This window comes from Lithobates pipiens, unplaced genomic scaffold (genome assembly GCF_037356315.1).
Source record: "Lithobates pipiens isolate NorthernLeopardFrog02 unplaced genomic scaffold, aLitPip1_a1.2 Scaffold_16, whole genome shotgun sequence".
Lineage (NCBI taxonomy): Eukaryota > Metazoa > Chordata > Amphibia > Anura > Ranidae > Lithobates > Lithobates pipiens.
In genome coordinates this window covers 576,728,282-576,745,346 of record NW_027507748.1, presented here as the reverse complement: position 1 = coordinate 576,745,346, position 17,065 = coordinate 576,728,282, and the positions used below count along the sequence as shown (strand labels likewise).

The window sequence follows — 17,065 nt, the reverse complement described above, 5'->3', positions numbered from 1 at the left end:
GCAGGTTACAGGTTCACTTTTTGAAAACATCAGTGACCTATTAGACTCCCAATGCCTCCCAATGTAATACATTCAAAGGAAAAAATGCTCTGTAAAATTGAAAGATAGCATTTTTTTTCCTGCAGTATAGGGAAGAAGACTGCCACTTTGATCTAGGACTTCAATAAGATGATCTGCAGAAAAACAACATTTTAACAGTATTTAATTTTATTTGTTGCTTTTTCCCATATACCTAAAATAAACCCTGCAGAACATCTAGTGTCCTAAAGCAGTGGTCATCAACCCTGTCCTCAGGGCCCACTAACAGGCCAAGTTTTATGTATTACCTTGGGGAGATGCAGACTAGAATACTGCAATCACTGAGCAGCAAGTGATATCACCTGTGATGTATTTCAGTTATCTTGCAAACCTGGCCTGTTAGTGGGCCCTGAGGACAGAAATTGATGACCAGTGTCCTAAAGCACTGCCTATCATCAGCAATTGCCATTTTTTCTCCATTACAAAACCTCCTAATTCTGTTTTTTCATCTCATTCTGTTATTCACCCCCAAGGCTTTTTCAGCCATTCCTGTCGGCATGCACATGCTGGAGTGTTGGCTGCATATCATTGTTTCTCTGCAACAACTTCCTGATAGTGACCACAGAGTACCATGCCCGCGCAATGTATGTGAGTAGTCTCTAACAAGGCTGCATGTGATCATGTGATCGGGTGTATGTGCTCTAAACAGCGATAGCCTTATGTTGGGATTATTGAATAATGCATTACATGCCTTAAAGCAGTGTTTCTCAACTCCAGTCCTCAAGGTGCCCCAACAGGTTATGTTTTCATGTTTTCCATTATTTTGCACAGGTGATTTGATCAATTTCACTGCCTTAGTAATTACCACAGCCGTTCCATCCTGGAAAATCCTGAAAACATAACCTGTCGGGGCGCCTTGAGGACTGTAATTGAGAAACACTGCCTTAAGGTCATCAACAAATAGCTTGGGATAGCCAGGGGTACCTCAGTGTATAGGAGACACAATCACAGCTAGGTTGAGTTTTTTTGAATTACCTTTATTTCTTTTTATTTGTAACTTTTTTTAGTAACTTTTTATTTGTTTAAAGAATATACAGGTTGCACAAAACATACAGCGTTCAACCATAAATAGCATTACGATGTCATGACATGAGCAAAGTTGGACAGTTTGAGCATAGCCTATAAGACATTTTCTCAACTATCCAGAAATGTGTGCACGTCTACTCCTTCAGGAAAGCACAGGAAAGAAAGACAGTGTAATGTACACACTAGCCATCATTCACTGATACTTCTCAACATAGGAAGAAGTTTCAGTGCTTAACACCCCACCATAACCCTGATGTACAGTGGGGCTTCTACAAAGGGGACAGTTGTGCTACCAAGAGAGGACAACCGTCATTGGAGACATATGTAACTTTTTACAACTAGAGAAGGCAATATCTAGTGCAGCTGTACACGGTACCCAATCGGCTTCTAACTTCAGCTTGTTCAAATGAGCTTCAACAAAAAACAAAACTGGAGGCTGATTGGTTGATATGCAGAGATGCAGCTGTTTTTGCTTTCTCCAGTTTTAGTAAATCAACCCCTAAGTCTATTGCTCTTTCCGCACACTGCTATAAGGTTTGAAACAGGAAGGACCTTCATGGCAGGATAAAAAGATATGTGCAAAATAATGTGTAGCTTCTGGGTGTTGCACTGTGATACACTCTATGAACCAGCTGAGCAGATATCAAATGATCTGAGCCGACGATGGAAGGGATTGGATGACTTCACTGTTTCACTCACTATGAGGCTTGGAATACAACACCAGAATTTTTTATCTGCCATTCAGCCTGTTTTAGTTCTGTATGTATCTCCACATGGATTTCTTATTCCATTGTCAGCCCTGTTGGGTTAATGATAATAAAAGCGTATATATATTTATGATATGCATCTGTGGATCGATATTAGAGGCTTGAGATGCTTGCCGTCCACATAATTTCCGTTTCCGCCATGATGGGGGCGGTCCCACTTCCTCATGTTTTACTGTTAGTTTAAAAATTGAATAGCAATGTGAGGAGACAAGATGATGCCCCAGTTGAAGACCTTTTGTTGTTGAAACATGTTGGGCCAGCATTTCTATATCCCCCACATTGCTTTTAGATGTTTTTTTATCAATTTTTGTGATCACCTTTATATTTTCTATCTTGCATATCATTGTAAGATTTTTTTATATTTGAATAAACCATCCCTGGTTAACCTGCACCATATGGAGCCCTCTTCTATTTTTTCTTCTATTTTTGGGTTTTGCTGATCACTCACGTACCTCTACTTCCTGGATTGTCCTGGACCCATCTGGCTGCGGGGCATCCGTCGCCTGTCACTTACAGGCATACCCCACTTTTAAGTGCACAATGGGGTTTATTTACTAAAGCTGGAAAGTGCAAAAGCAGGCTCACTTCTGCATAGAAACCAATGAGCTTCTAATCCCAGCTTGTTCAGTTAAGCTTTGGTAATAAAACCTGGAAGCTCATTGGTTTCTATGCAGAAGTGAGCCTGATTTTGCACATTCCAGCTTTAGTAAATAAACCTCATTGTGTACTTAAAAGTGGGGTATGCCTGTACACAACTTGGAGCCATATATCCTTCATTGCATCCAGCGTGACATCTCCTAGAATGGAGGATATTCAAGCCTTTTTGACTCTTACCATATGGTATTTGGGTCCACCATCTTAGGCAAGGGTACCTCAACTCTTTCATGTGAACTTGTACAAGTATCCATAGGCATACCATCTGGTTTACCAGGATCATACATCCCAGCCCATTTGGGAATGCGGGATTAACATGTCTCCATTTCCATTTCTCATGGACTCGGCTATTTTAGACTGTGATCAAACAATCCGTTTCACAGATTCATTTGATTTCATTGTTGTCTATTGATTGTTTTCACATGTATATTTTCACGAGTACTAATCCTCTTGGTATTCGTTTTAGTTTTTGATATTTACACTATCACATGTATAGATGTTTCCTTTACCAGGTCACAATATTTAGCGCTACACATTATCTTTGCACATTACTTTGAACTTTGTTTGAGTGTTAGCTGCTTTTGTTACACACATTTGATTTATTTTGGGTTTAGCGCAGTATTTTCCCTCCTTATTTCCAAGATAAAAAGATACAATTTGAATGAAAGCTGCAGATATAAATAAACTGAAAACAGCTTTTGAAATTACAATAACATGTTAATGTTAAAGCAGCACTACATCTATCGATCGAACTGTTTCCCAAAAAAGGTATGCTGTGAACTATAACCGCTACAGTTGCTTGTGCCTTCAACCGAACCCAAGGACTGGTGTCATAACTGATTAAATGTGCAGCACCATGGCAACTGCATGGTGCATGGATAGCATTTCCCTTCATTGTAAATGAGGGTGAGCTTTAAAGCTTATTTATTATAGCTTAGATGTGATTTTAGAGATTGGATTTACATAAACATTCAGCAATTTACTGATTATTCCAGAACTTTATTCTGGACCTTCAAAACCAGCTGAACAAGACAAGAATGTTTGCTACAAAGTCAACAAAGATTTGCAAAACCATTTTAGGTTATTTTGACAAAGCTTTGTTACACTAGGATAAATGGTCCTGGTTTGACATCATGTCCCCTTTCAAACACTTGCATGTCAGATTGTTTTATTTGTATACAAAACAGCAATGGCAGCAGCATTTGTGACCTTTCCTGTTCTAGTACCTTAAATTGTCCCAAAGGCAAAATGAAAAAAGTCAAATATGATGCAGTCTGTCTCTAACATTAATAAAATAAGTATTTGTTTTTGTTTTTTTTAGTCACCTTGTAATTTTTTTAAATCTGGTGATCCTGCTGTTACTTTTCAACTGGAACTTAAATCTAAAATGAAATAACCGCGAGCAGGCAGGCTTTTTATTGGAGAAGAGACATGCAATGACTAGCACCTAGAAGAAGCCAGGGAGGAAATGCGAGGGACCATGTGGGTATTGTATTGTTGAAGCAAAGGTAATTATTGCAGACTTTAGTTCCACTTTAACAGACCAAGGTGTGCAGCAAAAGTGACAATTAGGGGGTCGAGATAAATGATTTAACTCTGACAGGAGTGCTTACAATAGTCAACTTTTATCCATAGGGGTAAAACCTAAATCCCAAAAGAAAAACAAGAACTCTGTAACTGGTTAAAATGTGTTAGATGAAGTTAGACGTTATTTGCTTGGTCGCTTATGTAAATTCCATCTAAATCTACTAGTGTGTCCTACGCTCAGGGGCGGACTGACAACTCATGGGGCCCCCGGGCAATAGGAGATTATGGGGCCACACAGTATACACACACATACAGTATACACAGACACACAGTATACACAGAGAATACACATACACACACTGAAAAGGTACTGGAGAGGCAGCTATAATCTTGGTATTTTTAAAAAAACACAGATTTTTACATACTGTCCCTGGTTTTACTAAGGCTGGCAACCCTCATGGGGCCCCCTAGTGGCATGGGGCCCTCGGGCCGTGCCCGAGTGCCCCAATGGTCAGTCCGCCCCTGCCTACGCTACCCTCTATAGACAGTGCTGCTGTCCAAGAGTGACTCCATTGCTCCTCTAGGAGCTCCACCGGAGCCACCGTAAGACAGAAAGGGATTGATTTACTAAAGGCAAAAAGACTATGCACTTTGCAAAGGCAGTTGTCCCAGAGCTTAGTGAATGGAAAGGGGGAGCTCTTCCATCATCCAATCATGTACAAGCAAAAATGTTGTTTTTTCATTTCCCTTGAATGTGATTGGGTATTCACCTCATTTACTAAACTATGGAGTAACTGCACTTGCAGAGTGCACAGTCTATTTGCCTTTAGTAAATCAACCCCTAATGCCGCGTACACACAGTCGGAATTCCGACGGAATTCCACTCAAACTGTCTTGCCTACACATGGTCACAACAAATTCCGACCACCAAGAATCCGGTGACGTACAACCCGTACAGCGGGACTAGAAAAAGGAAGTTCAATACATAGTAGCCAATCGCTTCCATCTTGTAGTTGAATCTGAACATGCGTGAGTTTTTGCGCATCAGAATTACATACACATGATCAGAATTTCCAGTAGAAAGTGCTTCCATTGGTAAAATTGAGAACATGTTATCAAATTTTTGCTGGCGGGAATTCGGCCAGCTAAATTCCGATGGAGCATACACACACGATCGCATTTTCCAATGAAAAGCTCTCATCTGTCTTTTGCTGGCCGAAATTCTGATCGTGTGTATGCGGCATGAGTGTGTTGCTGGACAGGTGAAACCAGGTGAAAATAAAGGAAAACAAAATCCAAAAGAAAAAACTAATACAGCAACCACATTTAAGGATTGGCAAACAGCAGTATATTAAAAAAATGTTTTTGTGTTTAATACTGCTTGAATATACAGTATATAGAACACCAAGCTATCTCATTGACTGAAAACCGTGCAGGCCATTCTAGCTTTTCCACGTAGCAATGTGATTGCTGAAACTGTTTTCACTGCAATAGGTATCTTGTGGATGGACACAAAACAGATAAAGGATAAAGACTGCAAAAACAGAACCCGTGGAATCAATAAAATTTACTTTACTCATATCCTGAATTTTATGTCATGGCAATAAAATACAGTTAGCTGCTTACAGCAACAGAAATCTAAGCGTGCCTTTAAGAGGTGCAACTCCATAGTGGGAACTTGCCAGTCTGCAAAATAGAGATCTGCTTGGGGAATAAGTACATTTGATCATAAAATTCTTCTTCTTTTTCTGTTTTAAGCACAAAAGCACTAATGCGTGATTTAGGGGGAATTTACACATAATCTATTGGTACGTTTTTGTAATATAGAAGGAGCCCAAAGTACCCATAAATATGGAGGGAGGTGTGCAATGCAGACTTTGGTAGAATCTAAAATCTGCTAATAAACACTGTACTACCGTTCTCTACAAACTCTGCAGTAATTCTGAGACATCGGCACAACATGAGATGAAGAAAAATCAATTACTCTGCCAAATCACAAGCATGCTAATCATGTTCCTGATTCTGATCCATAACAATGAGATTTTTTTTATCACTTCCTATTATTATGTATAGTCATGAACAACATTTTTAAAATGAGCTGTTATTTAAGAGGCTTTTTACCTTACACCAAATTGCTAAATTATACTTGATTTCTGATCAATGTAATTAATGCTTGTTATGTTATGTTATGCTTTACCTTGCCTTTCTGAAGGGCAGCCCAATCATTTGAATGTGCTGGCCAATGCACAAAAAGTGCATGCACAGTGCACTACATGCATGGTAGTAGAATGCATAATGCAGTGTTTGAATCTGGTGTAATTCAGATGCAAATTTCTCCCTGAATTCGCACCTGAGCCAGACCCAAAAATGTACAGGACCCTTTTCAAAACTGCACCGCAGCCGCCCCGGACGTGTGTGAATCGGCTTTTGAAATCTGGTCACACTCACATGTTATGCGAATTGGATGCAGTTAAAAATTTACACAATTCGCATATATTTGAACCCTACAAAATTTCAAAAATAAATGGACTAATGCCGTGTACACACTGCCGGACTTTCTGGCAAACTAGGTCCGATTGTCTTTTAGCGGACTTCCGTCAGACTTTCTGAATGAACGGACTTGGCCACACACAATCACACCAAAGTCCAACGGATTTGAACGTGATGGCGCACGACCAGACTAGAATAAGGAAGTTCATAGCCAGTAGCCAATAACTGCCCTAGCGACGGTTTTCGTCCGTCGGACTAGCATACAGACAAACTGATTTTTCGACTGGACTAGAGTCCATTGGAAAGATTTGAAGCATGTTCTAAATCTGAAGTCCATCTGATTTTTCCACAGCAAAGATCCGGTGAAGCCCACACATGGTCAAATTGTCCGACTGATTTGTTCCGTCGGACCTTTGCTGTCAAAAAGTCTGGCCGTGTGTACACGGCATTAATTGTACAACCTCCCTGTTAGTAAACTGCAGAGCAACAAAGTATTAGCTAATGAGAATAAATCTATGCAATACTTCAATACTATACAGTATTTAATTTCACTTCAATAGATGTCAGTCAAAAATGTTTAACAACATTAATCCGAATGGAATTAATATATTAAAATGAAGAATGTTAATTAACGTTTAGATAGTGACATAATTACAAGCGACTATTTTGATATACTTTTTATTTAAATGAAAATATTCTTTGGTGATTTTTCAAAAAAACAATACAAAGAGCAGTTTACAAGATATTGAACTAAAGCTAGAACATTCAAGGTCATTATTCTATGGGGAAAAAAAAGAACAAACAAGTAATTAGCTTGAAATGTACTGATTAATTCTATGTTATATTAATGAGCTATTTTAATTTTTGCCATTTATTTAAATGCTGCATTTATGCATGTGTCTGCCAGTCTACAACATGACAGCGAACAGAGGGTGAATATGATGGCTTAATAAACCTTTATAGCCTTAAAGGGCAAATACTTATATACCAGTTCTCAAAGAAAATTCCAGCACTAGGAGTGAGGCTATAACTTCCACCAAGAAAAAGAAAAAAAAAAGAAATACACAGTAACCTTCCAATATGGTGACCAGGCTCTGACAATCACTGCAACTGCCACCATACGCTTGAGAAGAAAACCAGATAGTAGGAGCGCACAGGATAAAAGAAGTCAATATCCATCAATTCCTATCCTTATTTTTTATCATACCTGGCATCGATGGCTTACCCACCTCCTCTGAACCACATGAAACCCATTGCCTGCTTCCAGTCTTAACCCTCTCTATATTGCACTTCTCAATCTGATCCTAGCCATCACGGGTATTGCTCTGTGCTAAAAAGAAAACGTTCATATCTGCTGTTGATTATATTGTTGTTGTATAATGGTATTCCTACCTCTGAGTTTTACCTTCTGAGCCTTGACCGTATGCTGTACTAAAGCCTACAGATTTTGTACCTTAAAGAAAAATTGTACCATAAAATAAGTCACTATCCATCGTCCCTAAGCTGGAGCTGCCACTAGTAGTAGGAATACTGTTACTGAATGTTCCAACTTTAATTTTTTTTTTGTGAATTTACTTTAATGTAACATCACATTTGTTTGCTATATTTACCACAGGCAATTAGCACATTTGCGATATTTAACACAACTGCGACACTTAAACTGTAGTAAATTGGTACTTTACATATCTCACATGCTACTTTGTATAAAGCACAGATATTGCATACAATAAAAGTTAGTGAATTGAGCCCTGTATTCCTTGTCAGTGTATGTAAATATGTACGATTGCACTTAGTAAGGCTGGGTTCACACATATGAGAATTGGATGCGGATTTGAGAATAAATCGCTGTCATACTTCAATAATATACCGTATTTAATTTCACTTCCATAGATGTCAGTCAAAAATGTTTACCAAGATTAATCTGAATGAAATGAATATATGAAAATGTGTATATCTAAAAACTTCTGCGCTCTATGGAAAAAGTAAGACAAAGCAAAAGTAGCTAATGAAAAGAAAAAAGCAGCAGTCACTAGGTGAGTTGTCTCTCACTAATGGGAAATAAATAAGTAGAAAAAAATGTGATGCGCTAATCTCAAGACTTTCGATAATCGCAGTGAACCACTAATGTGCAATTATAAAAGGTGCAACCATGCATAAATAAATCAGAGGATAACTCTGTGCATATAATAAAGTGCTAACTAGTGCATAGACCATAAAGTGACTCAATGTGCAGAAAACGCAAATTTAACATATAGACCAAAATACAAATATAAGATGTGGAAACGTATTACAATGTGTATATAATGGAGCAAAAACGGGTATAAATAAAAAGGGAAAAAATTATAAAATATTAAATCCAAGTGACCAGCATGATTGAAGATATAAATGTCCCATACACAATCCAATCAAATCGTGCAATTCGGTAAACACACTAAATTAAACGTGCAACGTGCTGGGCAGTCAATCCATCCGTGATGATCCGTGCAGATAGTGTAAATACTATGCAATTACCTCACTGCTGTGGGTACACAGCAAAATTAATAATGGACACCAAGATGCTTGCAGGGACGGCTGTATAACACAATCTTTAGGAGACTTCTCTAACTTCCTCATGGATGGTAGGTAAACTCAGGGGAATGGATTAGAGAGAACCGCCATGGTGTAGTAGTTTTTTAAAATGTATCAATTTTATTAAAAGATTAAGACTACTCACAAGTGAAGTAGAGATAGGCACATTTGACAGACAGCATAAAGCAAACCGGATATGGACGTCACTTCCGGGTTCCTACGCGTTACGTCGTGGAGACTTCAACTGGGATGTTTTCACAGGGTACAGGAAGTGACTTATAGGTGTACTGGGCGGGATTACGCCGCCTATTTCATTAGTATACCGCTGCGCCGCTGTATCAACCCAGTAATGCTAATGGGGGCGGGCCAATTCAAAATAGATGCACTAGGTAACCTCCCATCTAAAAGTATATAACATTAGTGGGCAGCAGCGCAAGGAGGGAGACAGATAAAGAGGCGGGAGGGACGGAACGAGCACTGTACTAGATTTAACTTACTAGGGAAATAGCCTAATGTTAAGTTATGTCAGCTGCAAATAGCGCCGTGTAATAAACTAGAGCGTGCTATCTATCACTCTGGTAGTATAAGGCGATAGAGCACGTCCGGCGGCCATTTTGTTGAAGTTAATTTCAAAGTATGTGTGTGGCCATATTTTCGGTGGTCTAACAACCTCTAAGGCAATAGTTTTGTTTCAATTATGACTGAAAACGAAGTTTTATAAAGAAGAGATTTGAGACCACACCAAACACAAAACCAAAATAAATACTATTATATCCTAATAGCTCAGGGAGGATAGTAGTTAATAGGGAAAATTATAAAAATATCCACCTTGTATCTATAAATACAAGTACAAGAAGGTATGCATAGACAGCTGTATTTATAAGACGGAGAACGATTTTTAAAATAAAATAAAATAATGTCCAAAAAAGGGGGTACTAGGCAAAATATATATACACAAAAGTGCATAATTTTATGGAAACACGGAAATGACGTACATATTCTGGATAATATCAAAACATAGCACATTGATTTAAAAACTTTAAGTAACTCTAAAATGCATAAAATCGCATACAGAATTTAGACCATAAATCTTAAAGCCATGGAAACTTGTTTTAAAAACACATGAGATTAAGATAAAAGTATATAAATGAGTCGCTTTAAAAGATATATAGATAGTAAAATTAAAAATAACAAAACAGAACCTAAAAGACCGTGGCACAAAATCGCATGTAAAAATATCATTGGGGGGCTAAAAATCGCTAATAAAGCAGTTCAAATCGAACTCTATATTCAATCCCCTGGGGGCAAAGGTATCAAGGGTATATATCCATTTGGACTCTATCTGACTCAGGGTCCTCACCTTGTGCCCTCCCCTCCAATGTTTGACATAGGGGACAATGCCCCAGAATTTTAAATGCTTGGGGTCTCTATTATGACAAATAGCGAAATGTTTAGAAACATTATGTTTATCGTACCCCTTCTGTATATTTTGTATGTGCTCTTTAAGTCGAGTTTTTAAAGGCCTTTTTGTGCGGCCTACGTATTGTAAGCCGCAGCTGCACTCTAAGACATAAACAGCGCCTACTGTGTTGCAGCAAATAAAATCTTTAACCTTGTGGGTATTGCCGGTACTTGTCGCTAAAAATTCGAAGACTTTATTTGGTTTACTCGCTCTCGTGCACGCCAAGCACCTTTTGCAGGGGTAGAAACCTTTCCCTGTGAAAAACGTGAAGTTATTCACGGGAGGATCGGGTATATTTTTGACTAACATGTCTCTGAGGCTCAGGGCGCGTCTGTAAATAAACTTCGGTGTAGGGGGTAGAACTTCGTGTAAATCTTTGTCATTCAAGAGGATGTGCCAGTGTTTTTTGATTATTCTTTCTATGTTTTTATATTGGTTGTTATAATCCAAAATTATTGCTCCTTCTACACCTTTTTTATCTTTACGTTGTGTTTTCGTGTCTTTAAGGAGATATTGGCGGTCCATCTTTTCCACTTCTGATATTTTTTCTTGGATTACGCACTTATCGTAGCCTTTCTCCTGAAATCTCTGTCCCATGGACTCGGCTTGTTCAAGGAACACTTCTTTTTTGCTGCAATTTCTCCGTAGGCGCATAAATTGCCCTTTAGGGATATTGAAGAGCCAGTTTTGGTGATGGCAGCTTGTCAACGGGAGATAGCTATTTTTATCTACACTTTTAAAGTGTGTCTTGGTTTCTATTCTCCCGTCCCTTTGTGAAATTAGTAAATCCAAAAAGACTATTTCCTTCTCATCCGAATTCCAGGTCAGTATTATATTCAAATTATTCTCATTTAGTTTTTGTTGGAACAAATTAAGACTGGCACTACTCCCTTTCCAAAGTATTAAAATATCGTCAATATAACGCCTATATAACACTAGTTCTTTAGGTGGGTTTGAAAATACTGCGTTCTCTTCCCATCTAGCCATAAATAAACCGGCAACGCTTGGGGCAAATTTAGCCCCCATGGCAACGCCTGTGGTTTGGTGATAGAACGTCCGGTTAAACCAAAAATAATTGTTTTTTAGACAAAAGTCGAGACATTTGACTAGGTATTTTCGTTGAGAGCAAATGAGGTCAGAGTAATTTCTCAAACCCCACTTAACGGCCTCGCATGCTTCATGATGGGGGATTATGGTATAGAGAGAAGTTACGTCTGCCGTAACCAACATAAAAGGGCCATCATGTATAAACTCTTCTAAAATCTGCAAAACGTGCTTGGTATCGTGAAGATAAGCCTTCGTCTTCTGTACTGTCGGCTGTAGAAAGTTATCTATATAGGATCCCATCCTTGAAGTAAGGGAGTCTATCCCGTTTACTATGGGCCTGGGTGGAGGGTTGGTCTTGTCCTTATGGATTTTAGGTAAATAATAGATAATTGGTGTTCTTGCTGCTTCTGGCATCAGGTATTGAGCTTCTTTTTTACTCAAAATTGCTTTTTTCAAACCCAGGTGTACTACAAGCTCAAGCTCCTTTCTTCCTCTGAAAATGGGATTTTTTGGTAAAATGGTATAAGTCTTAGTGTCACTCAGCAATTTTGCCATATTGTCGTTGTATTGCGTTTTGGACAAGACCACAATACCTCCGCCTTTGTCGGCTGGACGGATCACTATATCTTTCCGCTCACTGAGGCGTTTCATGCCACATCTCATATAGTTAGGTTCTGTATGTTTCTTAGTGTCAAGGTTTTTTAAATCTTCTACAACAATTTTCTTAAAGACGTCTACAAATTTATTATTGCCTATTTGGGGGTTAAAAACAGATTTATTCTTAAAAGTGCTATGTTTGATGTCATCAGATAGGGGGGCATGAGTAGTTCTAGGATTGCTCAAGAAATATTTTTTCATATTTAAGCCCCTTATGTACTTCTGAATGTTTACATAGGTCTCGAATTTGTTCAGATTCTTTTTAGGTGAGGCCTTTGTCCAGTACTGCCAATTCTTCCGTTGTTAACGAGATACCACTCAAGTTGAATACTCCTTCTCCTTTTATTCTCTTTTTTGCTTGAGTTCTCGCTCCTGCTCTTCTTCCTCTCTTCTTTTTGGACTTAGTTCTCTGTCTCCCTGCACATCCCTCACCCTCGGAGGATGATGATCCGGGCCTCTTCCTAAAAAAGCCCTATTTGTATTTGGATCGGGGTAGTAAGTTTGATAATACTGGTCTTCCCTATCATCCTCTCGATAGTCCCTTAATGGTGCATAATGATTGTAAGTGGGGACTGAATAATGATCATAGGGTCGATAGTAGGGTTGTGCTGGTCCCCAATCCTCTCTCTCTCTTCGGTTATGATCGTAGTACGGAGCAGGGTTCCTAATTTGAGGAGGATGGTGGGGAGCTCGAGGCTGTTCATAAGAGGGATGGTGCCATTGGTCATCCTGATTCACCCTCTTATTATGAGCTTTTTTCCAGTGAGGTTTTTTCCACCCCTTTTTTGGCGTATGGGAATTATACGGGGGCCTTCTCTCTGGATATTGGGGTGTGGACTGTTTGGAGTGATTCTGAACCACATTGGGTTTATTTCTCATTGGAGACTCTTCGGAGGCTTATCTTCGCGATACCAAGCACGTTTTGCAGATTTTAGAAGAGTTTATACATGATGGCCCTTTTATGTTGGTTACGGCAGACGTAACTTCTCTCTATACCATAATCCCCCATCATGAAGCATGCGAGGCCGTTAAGTGGGGTTTGAGAAATTACTCTGACCTCATTTGCTCTCAACGAAAATACCTAGTCAAATGTCTCGACTTTTGTCTAAAAAACAATTATTTTTGGTTTAACCGGACGTTCTATCACCAAACCACAGGCGTTGCCATGGGGGCTAAATTTGCCCCAAGCGTTGCCGGTTTATTTATGGCTAGATGGGAAGAGAACGCAGTATTTTCAAACCCACCTAAAGAACTAGTGTTATATAGGCATTATATTGACGATATTTTAATACTTTGGAAAGGGAGTAGTGCCAGTCTTAATTTGTTCCAACAAAAACTAAATGAGAATAATTTGAATATAATACTGACCTGGAATTCGGATGAGAAGGAAATAGTCTTTTTGGATTTACTAATTTCACAAAGGGACGGGAGAATAGAAACCAAGACACACTTTAAAAGTGTAGATAAAAATAGCTATCTCCCGTTGACAAGCTGCCATCACCAAAACTGGCTCTTCAATATCCCTAAAGGGCAATTTATGCGCCTACGGAGAAATTGCAGCAAAAAAGAAGTGTTCCTTGAACAAGCCGAGTCCATGGGACAGAGATTTCAGGAGAAAGGCTACGATAAGTGCGTAATCCAAGAAAAAATATCAGAAGTGGAAAAGATGGACCGCCAATATCTCCTTAAAGACACGAAAACACAACGTAAAGATAAAAAAGGTGTAGAAGGAGCAATAATTTTGGATTATAACAACCAATATAAAAACATAGAAAGAATAATCAAAAAACACTGGCACATCCTCTTGAATGACAAAGATTTACACGAAGTTCTACCCCCTACACCGAAGTTTATTTACAGACGCGCCCCGAGCCTCAGAGACATGTTAGTCAAAAATATACCCGATCCTCCCGTGAATAACTTCACGTTTTTCACAGGGAAAGGTTTCTACCCCTGCAAAAGGTGCTTGGCGTGCACGAGAGCGAGTAAACCAAATAAAGTCTTCGAATTTTTAGCGACAAGTACCGGCAATACCCACAAGGTTAAAGATTTTATTTGCTGCAACACAGTAGGCGCTGTTTATGTCTTAGAGTGCAGCTGCGGCTTACAATACGTAGGCCGCACAAAAAGGCCTTTAAAAACTCGACTTAAAGAGCACATACAAAATATACAGAAGGGGTACGATAAACATAATGTTTCTAAACATTTCGCTATTCGTCATAATAGAGACCCCAAGCATTTAAAATTCTGGGGCATTGTCCCTATGTCAAACATTGGAGGGGAGGGCACAAGGTGAGGACCCTGAGTCAGATAGAGTCCAAATGGATATATACCCTTGATACCTTTGCCCCCAGGGGATTGAATATAGAGTTCGATTTGAACTGCTTTATTAGCGATTTTTAGCCCCCCAATGATATTTTTACATGCGATTTTGTGCCACGGTCTTTTAGGTTCTGTTTTGTTATTTTTAATTTTACTATCTATATATCTTTTAAAGCGACTCATTTATATACTTTTATCTTAATCTCATGTGTTTTTAAAACAAGTTTCCATGGCTTTAAGATTTATGGTCTAAATTCTGTATGCGATTTTATGCATTTTAGAGTTACTTAAAGTTTTTAAATCAATGTGCTATGTTTTGATATTATCCAGAATATGTACGTCATTTCCGTGTTTCCATAAAATTATGCACTTTTGTGTATATATATTTTGCCTAGTACCCCCTTTTTTGGACATTATTTTATTTTATTTTAAAAATCGTTCTCCGTCTTATAAATACAGCTGTCTATGCATACCTTCTTGTACTTGTATTTATAGATACAAGGTGGATATTTTTATAATTTTCCCTATTAACTACTATCCTCCCTGAGCTATTAGGATATAATAGTATTTATTTTGGTTTTGTGTTTGGTGTGGTCTCAAATCTCTTCTTTATAAAACTTCGTTTTCAGTCATAATTGAAACAAAACTATTGCCTTAGAGGTTGTTAGACCACCGAAAATATGGCCACACACATACTTTGAAATTAACTTCAACAAAATGGCCGCCGGACGTGCTCTATCGCCTTATACTACCAGAGTGATAGATAGCACGCTCTAGTTTATTACACGGCGCTATTTGCAGCTGACATAACTTAACATTAGGCTATTTCCCTAGTAAGTTAAATCTAGTACAGTGCTCGTTCCGTCCCTCCCGCCTCTTTATCTGTCTCCCTCCTTGCGCTGCTGCCCACTAATGTTATATACTTTTAGATGGGAGGTTACCTAGTGCATCTATTTTGAATTGGCCCGCCCCCATTAGCATTACTGGGTTGATACAGCGGCGCAGCGGTATACTAATGAAATAGGCGGCGTAATCCCGCCCAGTACACCTATAAGTCACTTCCTGTACCCTGTGAAAACATCCCAGTTGAAGTCTCCACGACGTAACGCGTAGGAACCCGGAAGTGACGTCCATATCCGGTTTGCTTTATGCTGTCTGTCAAATGTGCCTATCTCTACTTCACTTGTGAGTAGTCTTAATCTTTTAATAAAATTGATACATTTTAAAAAACTACTACACCATGGCGGTTCTCTCTAATCCATTCCCCTGAGTTTACCTACCATCCATGAGGAAGTTAGAGAAGTCTCCTAAAGATTGTGTTATACAGCCGTCCCTGCAAGCATCTTGGTGTCCATTATTAATTTTGCTGTGTACCCACAGCAGTGAGGTAATTGCATAGTATTTACACTATCTGCGCGGATCATCACGGATGGATTGACTGCCCAGCACGTTGCACGTTTAATTTAGTGTGTTTACCGAATTGCACGATTTGATTGGATTGTGTATGGGACATTTATATCTTCAATCACGCTGGTCACTTGGATTTAATATTTTATAATTTTTTCCCTTTTTATTTATACCTGTTTTTGCTCCATTATATACACATTGTAATACGTTTCCACATCTTATATTTGTATTTTGGTCTATATGTTAAATTTGCGTTTTCTGCACATTGAGTCACTTTATGGTCTATGCACTAGTTAGCACTTTATTATATGCACAGAGGTATCCTCTGATTTATTTATGCATGGTTGCACCTTTTATAATTGCACATTAGTGGTTCACTGCGATTATCGAAAGTCTTGAGATTAGCGCATCACATTTTCTACTAATATATGAAAATGAATTTGCATCACGGACAATTGTGACCATCTCTCAATGGAGCCAGTTCAAACATGTTCGGGCGGCCGCAGTCCAGATTGAAAAAGGGGCCGGTGCGTCTTTGGGTCTGGTTCAGGTTTGAATTCGGGCAAAAATTTGGACCTGAATCGCACCTGAACCCGTGAACAGACACACACCAGACCCCAGGCACAAACCTGTGCCTACACATGTGTGAACCCAGCCTCAAGTAAGTACAATCTCTTGCCAGGCAGTTGTTCCTTGAAAGTAAGGGTAATAGTGCTCAGGGCCCCAGCAGAAGGCTTGTGATCTGTGCAGTATGGTGTCTGTTTGTTTTGCAAACTGGTACACTTCTGAATTTGAATACTACAGATAATTATTCAAAGAGTAGAGTTAACAAAACACTATAAAACGAATTCAGACGCTAAAAGACTCTGTGAAAACAAGCTTTAAAGTTTTAAAGCTTAAAGTTCAGCTTTGCTTGGTGACAGGAATGCAGTAAGAGCCATTCATGCCTGGGCGGTTTGTAGTTTGAGGCTCCAAAACTCTCAAACAAAACCCCATATAATTAAATAGTGGCCGTTCATAAATAAATGTGCACATGCCTGTAGCTGCCTAATCCTCCAAA

The 17,065-nt window shown here is 38.9% G+C and overlaps 1 protein-coding gene across 1 annotated transcript in view; it reads right to left on the bottom strand.

Annotated features, from left to right (window-relative positions):
- The window catches only part of PPP1R1A (protein phosphatase 1 regulatory inhibitor subunit 1A), a 337,467-nt gene that overhangs the window by 20,513 nt on the left and 299,889 nt on the right, over positions 1 to 17,065 (bottom strand). The gene's annotated exons all lie outside the window — the stretch shown is intronic.